The sequence below is a fragment of the Leptonychotes weddellii genome, chromosome 15 (assembly GCF_054177405.1).
Source record: "Leptonychotes weddellii isolate Sample4059 chromosome 15, ASM5417740v2, whole genome shotgun sequence".
Classification (NCBI taxonomy): Eukaryota; Metazoa; Chordata; class Mammalia; order Carnivora; family Phocidae; genus Leptonychotes; species Leptonychotes weddellii.
The window spans coordinates 48,577,484-48,596,681 of record NC_138383.1 but is presented as its reverse complement, the minus strand read 5'-3'; the positions used below and the strand labels follow the sequence as shown (position 1 = coordinate 48,596,681).

General features: G+C 46.3%; 1 protein-coding gene, 1 long non-coding RNA gene and 1 other non-coding gene across 3 annotated transcripts in view; all 3 read right to left on the bottom strand.

The window, feature by feature from the left end:
* The window catches only part of RPL26 (ribosomal protein L26), a 225,024-nt gene that overhangs the window by 194,327 nt on the left and 11,499 nt on the right, over positions 1-19,198 (bottom strand). The gene's annotated exons all lie outside the window — the stretch shown is intronic.
* On the bottom strand, positions 488-10,151 carry LOC145717243 (uncharacterized). The gene is made up of 2 exons (XR_014140311.1): positions 9,760-10,151; positions 488-1,403 (listed from the first exon to the last, which is right to left on the bottom strand). It is a non-coding gene; the product is annotated as an uncharacterized LOC145717243 (long non-coding RNA).
* Positions 5,685-5,757, bottom strand: TRNAR-CCU (transfer RNA arginine (anticodon CCU)). The gene has a single exon. It is a non-coding gene; the product is annotated as a tRNA-Arg (tRNA).

Sequence of the window (19,198 nt, the reverse complement as noted above, 5' to 3'; positions counted from 1 at the left end):
GCGGGGGCCGCGGCTCTGCGGCTCACCTGCAGCGGGGAGGGGGCGGGGCTCGCTGCGGCTCTGCCCATGCGCACGGGCTCTGCGAGGGGGTTGGGGGGGCCCGGCCGCGCTCCCGGGCCGCGGGGCTGACCCTGCCGAGGTCGGCGGAGCGTCGGGCGCCGAACGCCCTCCTCCGTTGTTGCAGTTTTGGTGTTTGCGAGGGGAGGGGCCTCCTTACCCAGGCTCCTGGCTGAGCCGAGAACGAGAGGCGAACCCGCCTGGGAGGGAAGACTTGGGGAAAGGACTTCGTTGCCTCATTCATTCGTTCCTTCTTTCATTCATTCGTTCGTTCATCACACGGAGCTCCCTACGTGGAGGGGCCTGTGAGGAGGTTTTGCAGAGCTGTCGTAGCCCCTAGGGCCTATGAGCTCCTCGAAGGCCTTAGAAAAGGTTTGAGAACTGGGGGCGGAGGGGGGGTGGCTAAAATAAGGAAAGGAAACTGGAAAAATTGAAGTTAAAAGATATTTAATGAAATATCCGCAGAATCTAGTCAACTGCAACAGGACTCTTACATAATTACCTATAAATATAATAAAGTTTAAGTCACAAGATCAAAATGAATTATTCTTAGAAAAACTGCACATCATCAAAAACGCTTTCAAAAATTTTTACAGCAAAATGCAATTATTTAAATGCGGGAATTGGGTGCGCTTTAGTGCGTGTGATATAAGTGGGTAAGCCTCGGAAACTTCCAGTGTGGTAAAAAGTGAATAAAGGAAAAAAAAAAACCCCAAAAAACACAAAACACAAAGCAGGAAATGATAAGGACGGGTTGGTGGAATTCAGAGAAGGCTCCAAGAGGCAGCTAGCTCAGTGCAGAGTCCTTCCTGGGGAAGTCGGAAGTGTCCTTTGTCCTAGTAGAGTGCATCTGGTCCCCCACCCCCCACCAGCCCGCTGGGGTAAGCTGCCCCTTGTCCAGGTGTCTTGTGACTTGGCTCCATGAAGAGATCTGCCCTTCATGCAGTCTGCACATGGAGTACAAGTGAACTCTACAAAATACGGGAATGATACTCCTCTTCTGAATCTTTAAGTGTGTTCCGAGAGGACCAAAGACTCCCTCTGTAATCTGGCTCAGCTTTGTCAGCTGCTGGGCATTTCCCCATGCGGTGTTCCATGCCTAGAGCATCCATCCACACACAGAGCCCTATTAGCCATCAACTCCGTGGTTTCTCACAATCGGAAAACAAACTCAGTGGATCATCAGAAGGAGAGGGCAGGAAACTCATCAGAATTAAATATCACAAAGATGTTAGTCTTAATGAGAAATCAATCATAAAGAGAATGTCCCCAAATGTAGGTCTAGTCCTGGTGACTCTCCCAACACCTGGGCCCGATGTTTTTAACAGCCTGCTGGAAATCTCCACCTGGGTGAAAGGCAAATTGCAAAGCAGTAAGCCTCGTATCTCTTTTCTTCCCATTTCCACCTCATCCCACCACCCAAACTCACCCTCTCCCCAACTTCCCTTTGTCTGTTAATGAAACCAGCCTTGAAACCCCTGATTCCTTCTTCTCCAATGGTTCCAATATCCCTTCCCTCTCTACCTCCCTCATCCAGCCAGCCAGGCTCCTTGGAGTCCAGTCTTACCACGTGGAGCTCTATCCCAGAATCTGCTGCCATTTGGATGAGGAAAACACGGGATTTTGAACCAGGGAGACCTGGATTTGAATCCATCTCCGCCATTACTAGGTGTTTAACCTTTGACCAATTCCTTAATGTCATCTTTAAAAGGGGGATATGAATGGGGACGCCTGGGTGGCTCAGTCGGTTAAGCGTCTGCCTTCGGCTCAGGTCGTGATCCCAGGGTCCTGGGATCGAGTCCCACATCGGGCTCCCTGCTCCCCGGAGAGCCTGCTCTTCTCCCTCTGCCTCTGTCTGTCTCTCATGAATAAATAAATTTTAAAAATCTTAAAAAAAAGGGGGGGATATGAATGGATACTTCAAAGACTCATTAAGTGGATATGTAGCAGGATGATGTGCTTGGCGGGGGGGAAGAGGCATTATGAAATATAATAGATTGAAACTTGTTTCTTAGTCTACAAGTTCATTGCAAGTGAGAGAGACCTTTCCCCTCTTTCTCCATAGTAATTTTTGCTGGCAGTTTAGGCCGCTTTGCCCCCAAAAGAGAAAGTTCACAGACCATTGTTTTGCACAGTCTAGGTCATAAGTCCAAACCACTCAGGGTGGTTCCAGCACATGAACCTGTTTTGTTCTAAACTGTTTTGTTCCATCTGCACAGGGCTGATATGAAGCTTTTTTTTTTTTTTTAAGATTTTATTTATTTATTTGACAGAGACACAGTGAGAGAGGGAACACAAGCAGCGGGAGTGGGAGAGGGAGAAGCAGGCTTCCCGCTGAGCAGGGAGCCCGATGTGGGGCTCAATCCCAGGACCCCGGGATCATGACCTGAGCTGAAGGCAGACACTTAACGACTGAGCCAAGCAGGCGCCCCTGAAGCATTTTTTTCTTATTTGAATGAATTCCAACATTTACAAATCAGGAGCTATCCAACACCGTTAGCCGGTAGGGAAACGCAAACCAAAATCATAATGAGATACCACTTCCCACCCACCAGAATGACTAGAATCAAAAAGACAGACAATAACAAATGTTGGTGAGGACACAGAGACATGGGAACCCTCAGTCATTTCTGAGGGGAATATTAAATCATGCAGCCGCTCTGAGAAATCATCTGCCCCTTTCTTAAAAATGTTAAACACAGGGGGTGCCTGAGTGGCTCAGTCATTTAAGCATCAGACTCATGATTTCGGCTTAGATCTTTTTTTTTTTAAGATTTTATTTATTTATGGAGCAGGGAGCCTGATGCGGGGCTCGATGCGGGGCTTGATGAGGGGCTCGATCCCAGAACCCTGGGATCATGACCTGAGCCGAAAGCAGATGCTTAACGACTGAGCCACCCAGGCGCCCCTCAGCTTAGATCTTGATCTCAGGGTCGTGAGTCCAAGCCCCGAGTTGGGCCCTGCACTGGGCATGGAACCTACTTAGGAAAAAAAAAAACAGAACACAACAATGTGGGTGAACCTCAAAAACATTACCCTCAGACACAGAGACCACATTTTGTATGATCCCATTTATATGAAATATCTGTAAAGGGCAAAACTCTGGAGACAGAAAGCAGAAGAGTAGTTGCCCGGGGTGAGGGCCAGGGTGGGGAGAGGAGGGGCAGCACAGGGATTAACAGGAAATAGACATGAGGGATCCTACTGGGATGATGAAAATGTTCTAAAATTGATTCGCCGTGATGGTTGCCCAATGATGGTAAACTTACTAAAAAAGCAATCACTGAATTTTACACAGTGAATGACATGATTTACAAAATACACCTTATTAAAGTGCTTTTTAAAAAATAAGAAAGAGGGGCGCCTGGGTGACTCGGTTGTTAAGCGTCTGCCTTCGGCTCGGGTCATGGTCCTGGGGTCCTGGGATCGAGCCCCGCATCGGGCTCCCTGCTCAGTGGGAAGCCTGCTTCTCCCTCTCCCACTCCCCCTGCTTGTGTTCCCTCTCTCGCTGTGTCTCTCTCTGTCAAATAAATAAATAAAATCGTTAAAAAAATAAAAATAAAAAATAGGAAAGAAAGACCTATCACATGAAAATCCAGATTGCTCGTTTCCCTTGAAATATCGGAAGATCTGGAAATCCGACGACAGTCTGGGGGTGCCTGAGCTGCCGCCCAGTCTTGGACAAAGCACCTATCCCTAGTGTACCACAGCTGCCACTAGCTGCTCCCCCCCCCACACACACCCCCGTGGTCTCTCAGAGCCGACCTGCTTTATTCAGTGATGTTCTTTGCCTGGTCTTTTTAGGCCTGGTCTTATTTGAGGTTTTCAGTCCTTGTTATGCCTGCTGAAGAATTTCAAGCCAGATCACCCCAGAGAGATAGAAGGGTGGTATTTTTGAGTTGAAGAGCTGTTTCCCTGGGGCGCTGGCTGGCTCAGTTGGTGGAACACTCGACTCTTGATCTCAGGGTCCTGAGTTCAAGCCCCACATTGGGTATGGAGCCTACAAAAAAAAAAAAAAAACTGTTTCCCTGACGGTGGTGAAAGGAGTCAGAGGTTTAGTTTAGAGTGTCCATGAGAAGTACAGAGAGGGGTCCCCTTTCAACATGATTCCGGGGCGTGGGAGTACCTTGGGGCACAGACTATTATAGTGACCACCTCACAGGCCTCCTGGGGCAATAACGCCTGACCGAACTGGAGGATCAGTGCTCACCTGTGGACATCTTCAATCAACAGGAGTAATGGGAAAAACAGAGACTCCAATGAGCTGAGAAAGAAAAAACCTTCTAGAATTTTCTTGGGCCCCTTAAACTCTAGAGTTCTGGGGGGGGCGGGCAAACAAGCCTAAAATTTCCTAATGTAAGACTTCTTTCCAACCATGCAGGATAAGGTTAAGTCAGATTTAATGTGATTTAGAAAAATGAAAGCATGACAATCCCCGCATCCTAATGTCTTAGAGCAAGTCATACCTGTGGCAAATACTTTTTTTTTTTTGGCAAAGGCTTATCGAGTGTCTTTTGTGTCTAGGGATGGTGCCAGGTTTCAAGGAAATGCCTATGTCAACATAGGCATGATTCCTACCCCTAGGGTGCAAACAGTCTATCAGGAAATATAAGCAAATAGGCAGATAATTATAATTATAGATAACTATATAATTATAGAGCAACGGTTCTTAATCTGGAGTCCATAGAAACCTAAAGAATTTTAAGTCTATTAAACCTTTGAATCGTATGCAAAATTTATTGTGTGTTTTTCTTTTTTTCTGGGGAGAAGATCTACAGGTCTTTGCAGATTCTCAAAGAGGCCTCTGATCCAAAAAGGTTGAGGGAATGCAATATAGTATGGTAAGTACTATACTGTGGGAAGCACAGCAAAATCCAGGGACCCCCAAGAGGGACACTTAACTCAGAATGGTGGCAGGGGTGGGATGAGGAAAATTCCAGAAAGTCTCCTTAGAGAAATTTTTTATTTTGAAAATATAATCTGAATAAGATGTTAACTAGATAAAGAGAGGAGGGAAATTCTTTTAGAGAAAACAGCTGGGAACTAAGGGAGAGTTTTAATTTGAAGAGTAACATGACCCATGACTGGGTTTGTGTTTTGGAAGGATCACTCTGGTTACAATGTGGGGATGGACTGAAGCAGGGTACGAGGCCGCTGCAGCAGAGAGTCCAGCTGAGGGATGCTGGTGACCTGGTCCCAGCAGGCTGGAAAGATGTGGTCGGGTTGTGGTGATTACTGGTGCAAGGATTAAGTGAGGTATTTTAAATGCCAAGCCGATGCATGAAGATATTACAGCGCCTTGCATGGGGCATAAGCCTATCTACAGTGCCTAGCACAATGCTCGACACATCGTAAATAGATTCCCTTCCTCCTTTGTCTCCTGGCCTCCTGAACTAAAAACACTCCCTCACTGAATCCTGCGCACACATTTTTATAGAAGGATCTATGAAAACTCCTTACGCGTTTTTGCCTCCATCCCTGTACCCTCCTTTAAGAGCAGTGCTGTCCCATCGAAATGGAAGGTGAACCACCACTGCATACCACATAAGTCAGCTTAAACTTTCTAGGAGCTATATTCCAAAACCAACGTGAAATAATTGAAATTAATTTTTTTTAAGTGGGCTCCATGCCCAACATGGGGCTTGAACTCACGACCCTGAAATCAGGAGTCTCACGCTTTACCGACTGAGCCAGCCAGGCACCCCTGGAATTTAATTCTAGCAATGTATTAATCCAATATGGACAGAATATTACATTTCCACATGTAATCAATTAAAAATCATCAAGAGGATTTTTTTTTTGTTTTTTTTTTTTTTAAAGATTTTATTTATTTGCGAGAGAGAATGAGAGAGAGCATGAGAGGGAGGAGGGTCAGAGGGAGAAGCAGACTCCCTGCTGAGCAGGGAGCCCGATGCGGGACTCGATCCCGGGACTCCAGGATCATGACCTGAGCCGAAGGCAGTCGCTTAACCGACTGAGCCACCCAGGCGCCCCATCAAGAGGATGTTAAAGATTCTTTTCCTTGTGCCAAGTGTTCAAACTCCAATGGATGTTTTAGACCTGCAGCACATTTTATTTCAGACCTGCCACACTTTAAATGCTCAAGAATTGGGGCACCTGGGTGGCTTGGTCGGTTAAGCATCTGCCTTTGGCTCAGGTCATGATCTCGGGGTCCTGGGATCGAGCCCTGCATCTGGCTCCACGTTCAGAGGGGAGTCTGCTTCTCCCTCTGCCCCCCCTCCCAGCTCAGGCTCTCTCTGTCTCTTACTCAAATAAATAAATAAAATCTTTAAAAAAAATCCTCAAGTGTTACATGTGGCTGGTGGTTACCACAGAAGACAGAGCACAGAGCTAGATGGTAAACTCCTCGCAGGCAAGCCCAGTGTGTTCGACTGGTATCCCCAGGAACTAGCTCAGTGCTTGATACATAGTCAATGCCCAGTAACTTCTTGTTGGGTAGAAAGATGGAAGGAGGGATGGATGAGGAGATGCCTTCCAGCTTCCCAGATGTCATTTCAGCTGAGTTGGCAAAGGTGAGCAGGATCTCAGCAGTTAAGGAGGGTGGGCTATCAGAGCCATGATGCAAGGGACCAAAGCCATAGGCAAGGAAAAGTGATACCAGGAAACTGTAAGAAGTTAAGAATAGCATTTGACTAAAGTATGTGCAGGGCATATGTTTTACCAGAAAAGGTGGGAAGCGATCTTGGAGTTTGCTGAAAGCTGACACCCAACCCTATACATCTGGGGATCCCCAAGCTTCCAGAGTCATTTCCAATCAGTAAATATTTAAGGAACAAATGAATAGAGCAGTGAGATGGAGAAGTAGCAGAAAAGGATCACAGGAGAAAGGAAAATGCTAGCCAAGTGGTTAACTATTGCTGGGGTTCCTGTAGGCAAGAAATAAACCACAGGAAAGCTTATTCGAGAATCTAGGTTGTCATCACCATGATGGAAAGAGGAATGGATCCTTGGAGGCAAACCGTTGGAGAAGCCGGAAGTCCAGTCAATGGTTCGAAGCGAAAACAAGGTTGTTGGTCTCAGTGTCTGCTGGTCCCTAGTAGATCGGGCCTGGAGGGAACTTGAAGAGTCATGTGTTGGTGCAGAGGGTCCAAGCTTGAAATCAAGCTTGACTCTTGTCATATGACGCAGCATTATTGCCACCTGGTCCTTGAGGGGCCAGGTTTGCATCCGTCCTGCTCACCAGGTATAGAGGAAATGAGCAAATTGCCCTGAATTTGATGAAAATGGTTATGGTTCTTCAGGCAAAAAAAAAAAAAGTGTGTGGGCATCTCATCAGAGATTGCTTCGAAAATCCAAATCAGTCTATTTTTGAAAGATATATATATATTTTTTTAATCAAAGGCATGTTTTGTTTAAAATATCCCATCTGGGGGCACCTGAGTGGTATAGTTGATTCAGCGTCTGATTCTTGGTTTCAGCTCAGGTCTTGATCTCAGGGTCGTGAGATGGAGCCCAGCGTGGAGCTCTGAGCTCAGCATGGAGTCTGCTTGAGATTCTCTCTCCCTCTCCCTCTTCCCCTCCCACTTAAAAAAAAAAAGATTTTATTTATTTATTTGACAGAGAGAGACACAGCGAGAGAGGGAATACAAGTGAGGGAGAGGAAAAAGCAGGCTTCCTGCTGAGCAGGGAGCCCCATGTGGGGCTCAATCCCAGGACCCTGGGATCATGACCTGGGCCGAAGGCAGACGCTTAACGACTGAGCCACCCAGGCGCCCCTATTACGAATTTTTTTATGTGTGGTGGTGGTATTTATGGTCATGTAAAAATAAAGAGTCCTTTTCTTTTAGGGATGTATGTGGAAATATTTACAGATGAAAGAATATGGTGTCCAGGATTTACTCTAAGATGAGAAAGGTGGGGAGGCACCTGGCTAGATCTTAGGGATGTAAGTTCGAATCCCACATTGAGTGTAGAGATTACTTAGAAATTTTTAAAAATCTAAAAAAATAAATGAAGTGGAAAGGGATAGAAGAGAGGGTATAGCTGAGTTTGTCCGTGAGTTGCTGAGTGGGGTGCTGGGCAGAGGGGGTTCATGATTACCTGTCTTAGTCCAGTCAGACTGCTATAAAAGAATTCCATATAACTGATGGTTTATAAACAACAGAAATTCATTCCTCACAGTCTGGAGGCTGGAAGTCCAAGATCCAGATGCCAGCAGATTCGGTGTCTGGTGAGGGCTCCTTCCTGGTTTGTAGACACCAGTCTTCTGGCTGTGTCCTCACATGGTTGCAAGGACAAGGGAGCTCTCCCGAGTCTTTAATAAGGGCACCAGTCCCATCCACGAAGGCTCCACCTTCATGACCTACTCACCTCCCAAAGGCCCAGCTCCTAGCACCATCACATTAGGGGCTACGATTTCAACATATGAATTTACGGGGAGGACATAAACATTCATTCCGTTGCATTACCGGTCTCTCTACTTTTGCGTATATTTGAAATCCTCTATAACAGAGTATCTACAAATCATTTTTTAAAAGATTTTATTTTTTTTTAAGTAATCTCGACACCCGACATGGGCCTTGAACTCACAACCCTGAGATCAAGAGCTGCGTGCTCCACCGACTGAGCTGGCCAGGTGCCCCCCCAAAATCATTTTTGTTGATATGATTTATACTAGGAGAGCTGGAAATGAGATCCTAGAGAAAATAAGAAATTTCTCAGTGTGACCCTCATAACCCCACACGATGTGGTCTCAACTTACCTGTCTAAATTCTTGTCTCCTACCCTCTCAACACAGTGGTTTCTCCCCAGATTGGCCTCTCCTCAGTCTTCCCCACTTGCCTTGCTTCTTTCTGGCCATTTTCTCTCCTTTGCTGGTGCTGTTTCCCATTGGAAAGGCCCCTTCTCTACTAAGCCACCCGGCCAGGTTCTCCCCACTGAGTAGCCTGAGCCAATTCACCTCCTCCCTGAAGCTTCACTCAACACTCCGACCAAAATTTCTTTGAGTTCCTGTTGTCCTTAAACCTACTTTGTTTCCTGCCTGCTCACGCCTCCTCCTCTAAATTAAAATATAAGCTTCTTCAGGGCAGAGATCATCCTGCCCTGAAGGCAGGGCACAGAGCAGGCTCAGGCAAATATGTAATCAATAACAAATAATCGGTTCAGTTTGTGATCCCAAATCCCCCCGGTGTTGCTTTGGTATTCTCATCTCGTCCTTGCCCTGATGATGCAGCAAACTGGATTAATCCTAATTCCTTGAACATACCCCAGGCTTTGCCACCACCCTGATTTGGTCACAATGCTTTCTCTTTTTCCAGGGCCTTCCCCAGATCTGTACCTACTGAAATTCTGTCTGTTCTTGGAAGCTTGTCTCGTGTACCTCCCCCTCCAAAAGCCCCCACCTCTGCTCCCATCCCCCCTCCAGCCCAACCAAATGTAATTCTTTCTTTCTTTTCGTTTCTAGAGGCTTAAATTGTGCAACAGTTTTGGCAGGAGAAAAATCACCGCACACTTTGAGAATCTCATGGGAGCTGTGGATACTCTCTCCTCACCCTAAAGGCCCAGGTGCACACACGATGTCATGGTTAATTTTGTGAGGGAGGCTCATGGACCCAGGTTACATTCCTGCCCAGGTCCCTTCCTTATAACATTGATCATAATCTTTCCGGTGCTCAAGTTATTAGAGACTTTTTTTTTCTTCCAGATTATGAGCATCTTCCGGGGAAAAAACACCTTGCTTACCTTTGTTATCCCCATGGCACCTAGCAGGTTGCTTGAAAGACATTTGTTGTGCAGTCTCTCCAGGATCCCATTTGTATACGACCAAGAATATTCCAGTCAAGTTAACTCATTTTCTTCCTGAAAGAAGCCTGGCCAAAAATGGCTGGGATGCCGTCAATGGGATCATGCGGTGCAGTGTGACAGGAAGCCTTGCGGAAACTCTCCGGGGTAAGAAACACCGCTGGGGAGCTCACGCAAAGGCCCTCACTACGCCCCGCCCCCATGTTAAAATCAAGTTTTCAGAGTGAGTTGTGCGGCATTTTTGCCCCATTAGGAAATGGTAGTTCCTGCTCTGCCCTTCGATGTGCTCATAAAAGGAGATTTCCCAATTTCCTTCTACTGAGAACATCGATGGCTGTGAGCCCACCGAGAGCAACAAGACTATCCATAGAAGGTTTGGGAAAGTTGGTTGGCAGGTGGGAAACACAGAGGCCGTGCCCAGGAACCCAGGTTCTGCAAAAGAGCTCCAGACTGTGCACCTGCCCTTCGGAAGTGCACGTGGGCATCGCAGAATCTGGACCTTTACAGGTGGAGGAGGCCGTAGGTCCTGGGTTCACAGCTGCAGTGCCAAGTCAGAGCCTTGCCCGAGAGCGCACAGCAGATCAGGCAGAGCCAGGACTTGCCCTAAGTCGCCTGCCCATTCTCCATCCTAGGTTCTCTGGAGGGCCAGAGGCTAGGTTTGTGTTAGAAGCAGGTAATATCCAGGTAACGTTTGGCATATTGGTTAAACAGAGACACTTTGGAGACACAGCCCAAGTTCAAATCTCAGCTCAGGAGTAACTTGACCTTGGACAAGTCACGTAGCCTCTCTGGGTCTGCATCTCCTTCCTACACAACAGGGTCATGATGTAGGTTCAGGGACCGCTGTCCGTAAGGTGGTAAGCACGGTGCCTGGCATGCAGGTAACCCCTCAGTAAATTACAGCTATTATCATTCTGGTACCTTGCTCCCTGGTCTCCCTAGTCCTGGCTCCTGAGTCAACAGGAAGCTGGCCTTGAGACAGATGAGCTCCCCTGGAACATACCTGGAGTCAAGATCTATTAAAAATTTCTCTATCTCTCTTCATAGCCACATCTTTCATTGTGGGGGAAAATTTGGAGGAGCTAAATTGGGAACGGAAAATTTGCATCTGACAAAAGGTATGTGCCAACACATGTTTGGGAGTGAGGTCAAGGTTTCAAAATACCCCTTCTCTGACAGATGAGTCAAGCCCCACACAGTGGTCTTACTATTTACCACGAATGACGACACATTCTTGCAGCGACGGATGGGGTCCTTTGCCAGGAGTTATATTGGATGGGGTTACTCATTGGAAAATGTGGCTGCATGGCTCCAACGGGGATCAGAACTTGGACGTCCAGGGATTTCACCCAAAATAAGCTGAATTCCTCGGTTATAATTGTCAAAGAAACACAGCCAAGGACTCTGGGTGCCAGACCAGCACAGACCGGTTCCTGCTGGGGAAAGTGTGGGTCCAGGCAGGGGATGCTCATGGCTTTCAGCAGGAGAGCGCAGGGCACCAGGCTCGCCTGACTCTCCTCGTAGAGCTTAGCATGACTGCCAAGGACTGTTGCCAATGGGCTTGTCATTTGTCCTTTGATTCCTTTATTCACTCCCTCCCTCAGCAACTATTTTATGATCCCCTAATCACGACAGCTAGCACGTGTTGGGTACTTATTATGAGCCGGGCACTGTGCTGAGCACCTTGTATGGATCACTTCCTGTCATCCTTCCAACAGCTCTATGAGATGGTCTTAGTATAGACAGGGCTGACGTTTTTAGCTCTATTGCAATGGAGAAGTGTAGAGAAGATGGAAATGGGTTCTTTTGTCTATAACGAATCAGGTCTTCTTCCCAAGTCCCCTGTCTGCTCTACTCACCTGTGATAGGGATGAAGTGAATTAATCCAATGGACTCTCTGTCTGATCTATTTAAATAATCCTCTTAGAGGGGTGCCTGGGTGGCTCAGTCGGTAGAGCATGCGACTCTTGATCTTGGGATCTTGAGTTTGAGCCCCACGTTGGGGGGTCATTATATCGGCAATGAATTCTGTTCTCCTTTGAGATCTCTCTTTCCTTATTGTTTCATAAAGTTGCTTATAGCTTTTGTTGTTATTTAATTGTTTAAGCTCCTTCGGGGGCACGGATGGTGCCTTATATTTTGTTGAGTTCCGGAGTCTAGTCTAGAAAGGGATTGCAGGTGTTCACAGACAAAAAGGTTCATATCCCTAGTCTATGAGGAGCTTCTAAAAATAGAGAATAATCAGTAACACCACAGAGAAACGGGCTAGAGATCCGAATATATAACTTACAGAAAAGGAAATTCAATGCTCCTTCATCCTGTGGGAAAAAGTGCTCAAACTCGTTCACAAGAAGAATGATAAAAAATTCAAATTACACCAATAGTCTTTCCAACCTATCAAACCCAAACGTTTTATGACACACTCTTGGCCAAGTGGTAGAGAAACAGGAACCCTCTGGAACTCTGTTTTATTATGCAAAGGCCTCCTGCATCTGTGGTAGGGGGATCTGATGAGATGGTTTCTCTGTCTTTGCTCTAACCTGAGCACTTGCCTTGCACATTGTTGCTGTACTTCAAAGCTGTGTCCATGTCCCCCCATGTAGGCATGTAGCACAGCCCACAGGTGTCCAAGGCGTTAGACACAGACACTGTCATTTCAAGGCCATAGGGCAAGAGGTGAGCAGAAGCATCTCCCTGGGGCTTGCACGCAGGGTGTTAGCTTTTTTTTTTTTTTTAAAGATTTTATTTATTTATTTGAGAGAGAGAGAATGAGAGAGAGGGGGGAGGGTCAGAGGGAGAAACAGACTCCCTGCCTAGCAGGGAGCCCGATGCAGGACTCGATCCAGGGACTCCAGGATCATGACCTGAGCCGAAGGCAGTCGCTTAACCAACTGAGCCACCCAGGTGCCCTGTTAGCTTTGAGAGAGGATGTGTGGGGCCCTCCCTTGCACCGCATTGGGCCAGCGCCGAGTGCTGGGGGCCCCGGGGGTCTTTAATAAGTGTGTTGCTTGTGTTTATGAAATGGGGCAAGGGAGAGACTTTAAAGCATGGGTTCTGCAGCAGGGACCCAGGGTAGAACCTGTTTTGTCAGGTTCTAAGGAAAATTCTGCTTTGGAGTCACCTCCAGTGAAAAGATCAAGGTGGAGGAATGTGTGTTTAGAATGTAAGAAAGGGTATAGCTTTAAAAAAATTTTTTTTTAAGATTTTATTTATTTATTTCAGAAAGAAAGAGAGTGTGCAAGCATGAGCAGGGGGAGGGGCAGAGGGAGAAGCAGAGCCTGATGTGGGAGTTGATCCCAGGACCCTGGGATCATGACCTGAGCCCAAGGCAGATGCTTAACCAACTGAGTCACCCAGGTGCCCCAACTTTTAAAAAATGTTAATCACAAAAGGTATGCTGTATACATATACATTTACATGTAATATATTTTATAAATTTATAGATCTGTAATGTGTATTTTTTATATTATACATATATATTTAAGTACTGAGAGGAAGAGAGAGGGATTGGGGTAGAGAGACAAGGATAGCAGTTGGACTTCTCTAAATATACTCTGTTTTGTAGATATGACTTTGGAACCAGGTAAATACTTTATATAACTATAACAAAATGAAAATTTTTTTCTTATTAAAGATTTTTTTTTTTTTTTTTGACAGAGAGAGAGTTAGTGAGAGCAGGAACACAAGCAGGGGGAGTGGGACAGGGAGAAGCAGGCTTCCCACCGAGCAGGGAGCCTGATGTGGAGTTCGATCCCAGGATCCTGAGATCATGACCTGAGCTGAAGGCAGAGGCTTCGGTCAACAGGCTAGTCACAGTTACCTTTCTGGGGAGTCAAAAGTTATATACGTGGCTTTTCAACCCCAAGGGGTTACGGATGTATCCCTAACCCCTGCATTGTTCAAGGGTCAACTGTATTTCCTGGCTCTGCCCACCAGAAAGGCCTAGAAACAATGAGTACCCCTAGGGGCTACCAATTGTGGTAAACAAATACTGTTTCCCATTAATGAAAGCAGGGCTCCTTGGAGAAATGGCCCCCTCCAGGTCTGAGGCAGGAATACAAAAGATGAGCTTGGAAACAAAATATCAACGACTAAGCTATGACAAAAGGACTCAGAAACTAACTGGCAGGGGCTCCCTCTGGCCAAAGATGGGAGGCGCAATTTAATTTATCAGGCACACTGATAATAATGGCAATGAATTGAAACATGTTAAATACAAATTTAGATACATGAGTTTCATAGTGATTAAAACAACCAAAAAAGGGAATTCATTGGTTAACTGTGAAGGTAAGCGAACAATGTCATGATTTTGAAAACAGGCAAATGGAGGTAAAAAAAAAAAAAAATCAGTGTTTATCTTGCCTTTCCTTGTTTGAACCACGCACCTGGGGATATAGCCCAAGAATGGAGGAGGAAAAAGTTTTCTCTTTATAGAAGTATCGCAGTGAATAAATGACAAAGGAATGATGGAATTGGGATGATGCTGCTTTACAACCCCTGAAAATATTGGATTGAGGCTATCGTCATCAATGGATGTTAAGTCACAAAAAGGAAAGCAACCCGCCTTGTGTCTCATGGTGGAAGTACACAATCCAACATAATATAGACATATGTAATGTAATACGTACATAACCAAACCTAAATCCGATCAAGCCTCTAGATCTACCAGTTCACCAGAAATACAAAGAACAGACATATATGTTAAACATCACCGCAGGAAAGCAATCTGCAAGATTCGTGAAATCTTACAGGACCAGGGACCCGATTTCTTCAACAATAAATTGTAAGGAAATTAAAGAGGAGGGAGAAAGAGAGATTGTAAGAGAGATCTGTAGGTCAAGATCAAGAGACAAAAACCTATCAGCAAACATAACATACAGAACTTATTTGGAACTTGAGTCAAACAAACCGTAAAAAAAAATTATATAGATAAATATGTTAAAAAACATATATGTGTGTTTACATTATATATATAAAGTTGGGAAAAATTGAACAGATTGGATATTTGATGATATTAAGGAATTATTGTTAATTTTTAGGCATGATCGTGATATTGTGGTTATTTTTACAAAGAATCTAGAGATACATACTTAAATATTTAAGACAAAATAATATGTATGATGTTGGGACTTAAAATAATCTGGGAGGAGGAGTGGAAGTTGCTGTCGAAGCAAGATTGTCTATGAGTTAAGAATCATTGGAAGCTGGGTGACTGATAGGTCATGGGGGGTGGTGCTCATCATACTAGTCCTCTCTGCTTTTGCCTATGTTTGAATTTTTCCACAATAAAAAGTCAAAAATAGGGCGCCTGGGTGGCTCAGTTGGTTAAGCGACTGCCTTCGGCTCAGGTCATGATCCTGGAGTCCCGGGATCGAGTACCGCATCGGGCTCCCTGCTCGGCAGGGAGTCTGCTTCTCCCTCTCCCACTCCCCGTTTGTGTTCCCTCTCTTGCTGTGTCTTTCTCTGTCAAATAAATAAATAAAATCTTTAAAAAAAAAAAGTCAAAAATAAATAAGGTATCGAAAAGGTATTTTTTTTATTAAAGATTTTTTTTTTTATTATTCATTTGAGACACAGGGATACAGAGAGACAGAGCAAAGAGCATGAGCAGGGGGAGAGGCAGAGGGAGAGGAAGAAGCAGGCTCCCCGCTGAGCCAGGAGCCCAACGCGGGGCTCAATCCCAGGACCCTGGGACCATGACCTGAGCCGAAGGCAGACGCTTAACCGACTGAGCCATCCAGGCACCCCAAAAAGGTATTTTTAAGTACACGAATAGTGCATGCCTTTGGAAAGACGTTGAAATACTATAGAACTGTGGAAAGTGAAAAGTAACATTTCCTTCACTCCCCTGCACCACGACCTCGAGAGTAATGACCACGGCTCAGTGGCTTCTGCGACAGTATTCTGAATTACCGCCCACACATTGTCACTGTGCTACTCTGAGGAGGGAATCCACGCCCGCACCCTACTGATGTCAGGCTTAGCCATGGACTTCTCTGACCAATGAATGATGAGCAGAAGTGGCTAGTCACTCCCGAGGAGACCCTCTAAGAACCAGCACATAGCTCTCTTTTCTCTCTGTTACAAGAGGAGTGATGCTCCAGAAGGTTGAATCCCAGAGTGAAGACTGCAGAGCCACAACCCAACCCGCACACGATACACGGTGATACACAAGTAAACCTTTACTGGGAAGCACGCTTAGATTTTTGTGGCCATTTATCCCTGGGACATATCCTCACCTCCTCTGGTTGACACAGTATCCTTCCATACCTTTGGCTATGCATCTACACGGACAGCTTTTCCCGCAAATGTTATAAATGTTGCTCTTTGGTTTGCTTTTATTTTTTGAAGCTCAATAATGTAATCACAGGTATCTGAATCTACCTTGAAGTAAAACTAATCTGAATTCACAAAGGCCCCTCAAATAGTTTCTTAATGCCAGAAATTTCTGTTTCTTTGAAATAGAGGTCAGTGGGGTGCCTGGGTGGCTCAGTCAGTTAAGCGACTGACTCTTGATTTCACCTCAGGTCATGATCTCAGGGTCGTGAGATCGAGCCCCGCATTGGGCTCTGCGCTGGGTGTGGATCCTGCTTAAGATTCTCTCCTTCCGGGCGCCTGGGTGGCTCAGTTGGTTGGGTGACTGCCTTCGGCTCGGGTCATGATCCTGGAGTCCCTGGATCGAGTCCCGCATCGGGCTCCCTGCTCAGCGGGGAGTCTGCTTCTCCCTCTGGCCCTCCCCCCTCTCATGTGCTCTCTCTCATTCTCTCTCTCTCAAATAAATAAATGAAAAATCTTTAAAAAAAAAAAAAAAAGATTCTCTCCTTCCCTCTCCCTCTGTGCCCCCCACCTCTGGCTCTTGTGCGTGTACTCTCTCTTTCTCTCTCTGGAAAAAAAAAAAAAAAAACGAGAAAAGAAGTTAAAAAATTTTCAATAAAAAGTAAATTTAAAAAATGAAAAATAAAAAAATAAAAATAAAACGCATCATCTTTAAAAAATAAAATAAAATAAAATAAGGGTCAGTGGAGAGGTTCTCCAGTAAACACTCATGGGGGAAGCAAGCTGAGCGTGTCAGACTGTGAATTCTAACATCAGAGGCCTCTGTGTCAGTGGGATAGCTGGCCGTGGACTGTGGATTTGCAGGATTCCACATGCTTTTCCTGCCCCAGGAAGGCAGGAAACCTCCGAAGCTGTTGAAGTGGCCCCCCTTTCTCTTTGTAATCTTGCAGGCATTGCTTGTGGTCGGAAGCCAAATCTTGGATTTCCTCAAGAGCTCCGAGTCGGATGTCATTGTGTGATTCCTACAGCCGGAAGGCTCCTGACACTCAGCTTCATGGGGATGCTGTCAAGCCCGGATCCACGCTCGGTAGGCTCAGTATCCTGTATCTAACAATGGCATCACCATCCTGCCAGGTACACACGGTGGGAACCTCAGTGCCGTGTCTGCCCTGCAATCCACCGGCATAGGAGCTCGGAGGGAACAGGGATTTTATCTGTTTACTGCTGTGTCCTCCGTGACTGCAGCACGGCCCTACACATGGTAGAGACGCAATGAATATTTCACGAACGGCTGAAGCTAAGCACTTGCCCGAGCCCTGCGACTTCTCCCTCTATGATGTATCTTTAATCTCTTGTCTCCCATTCCCACTGTTATTACCCGTGGTGATTAAAGATGGCCACATTTTTTTTAAAGATTTACTTATTTATTTGAGAGAGAGAGAGAGAATGAGCAGGGGGAGGGGCAGAGAGAGAGGGAGAGAGAATCTCAAGCAGACTCCACGCTCAGCACAGAGCCCGACATGGGGCTCGATCTCACGACCCTGACATCAAGACCTGAGCTGAAAGCAAGAGTCGGACTTAACCGACTGAACCACCCAGGTGCCCCAGAGATGGCCACATTTTTTGACAATGCTCCCATTGAGATGCAAAGTATATGCCGGTCAGAGAGAGAGGGAGAGAGAGAATCCCCAGCAGCCTCCACACCCGGTGTGGAGCCCAACACAGGGCTCAATTCTAGAACCAGGGTGGACTCTGTGCTTCTTCAACCAATAGAATACAGCAGAAGGGATATTGTGCTACTCTCCAGACCCAGGATTTAAGAGGTAGGCAATGTCCACTTCCTGTCTCTTAAAACTCTCTCTCTTAGAGCCTCGGGCTGCAGACAGACCCTGAGACCTCATAAAGAGGGAGAGGGGCCCAACTGAGATCAGCCTTCCAGCCATTCCTGCCAAAGAGCCAAACCTAACCGTGAAGCTATCTGGGACACTCCAGACCTTCCAAGCCTACTAGCTGAATCCCCCTGAGTGACTCGGGCTGGTGTTATGCGGGCCAGATGGATCCTCCAGCTGAGCCCTGGGCTGATCTATGCAACAGTAGCTGAGCCCGAATTCCTGATCTATACAACTGTAAGATATAATAAAACTTATTTTTAGCCATTAAGTGTTGGGGTGATTTGGTAATGCAGCAATTAATAACCAGAACATTCCCCTACCCGAGACTTTATAACTTTTTACCTGCAACACCGCTCCCTATGTTCAGTCTCCTGCCCTTCCAACCATGCTCTACATGGTGTTTGCTTTCGTGGAGACACCATGCGGGGCTCCTGCGTTAAAATAAAAAGTTATTGTCAACAGAATACAGCCAATCTTTTCCACCAGCCCCACTGTACTTCCGTGACCTGTCTCTGAGCCCAACTTTCAAGGCTGTCCGATTCCCACCCCCCACAATTTTTTTTTTAAAGATTTTATTTATTTATCTGACAGAGAGAGAGAGAGTGTGTGAGAGAGAAAGAGCACAAGCAGGGGGAGGAGCGGAGGGAGAGAGAGAAGCAGGCTCCCCGCTGAGCAGGGAGCCTGCTGTGGGTCTCGAACCCAGGACCCTGAGATCATGACCTGAGCTGAAACCAAGGGTTAGATGCTTAAGGAACTGAGCCACCCAGGTGTCCCCTTACTTACTTATTTTAAACTTATTATCGAATTGAGCAAAAACAATAACAAAAAATTAAAAAAGTAAAAAGAAACTAGCAAAGGAACCTGGCTCTGGGTAGATCCTTCGTAAGTCTTTGTTGGACAGGCAGATGGACAAACGGACGACTGGGGTCTGGTTTCATTCTGTTGTCACGCACCCCTGTAAACTACCGGCTCCCCTCCCGCAGCCTGGCTGGGCCAGATCCATTTTTCCCCAAGCCTGTCGCCAGGCCGCGGGTTCTCTCCCCGTTTCTCAGCCCCCTTTTCCTGCGTCTTGGTTTCTTTCAGAGGCAGGCACTCCCAGGTGGTGGTACAGATGGTTCCCGGCAGCCTCACACTCACACCCTCCCAGTTTAGCAACCCCCGCGGAAAAGAACGCTTCTCTGTACCAGGAGTTCCAGAAAAAGTCTGGGGAT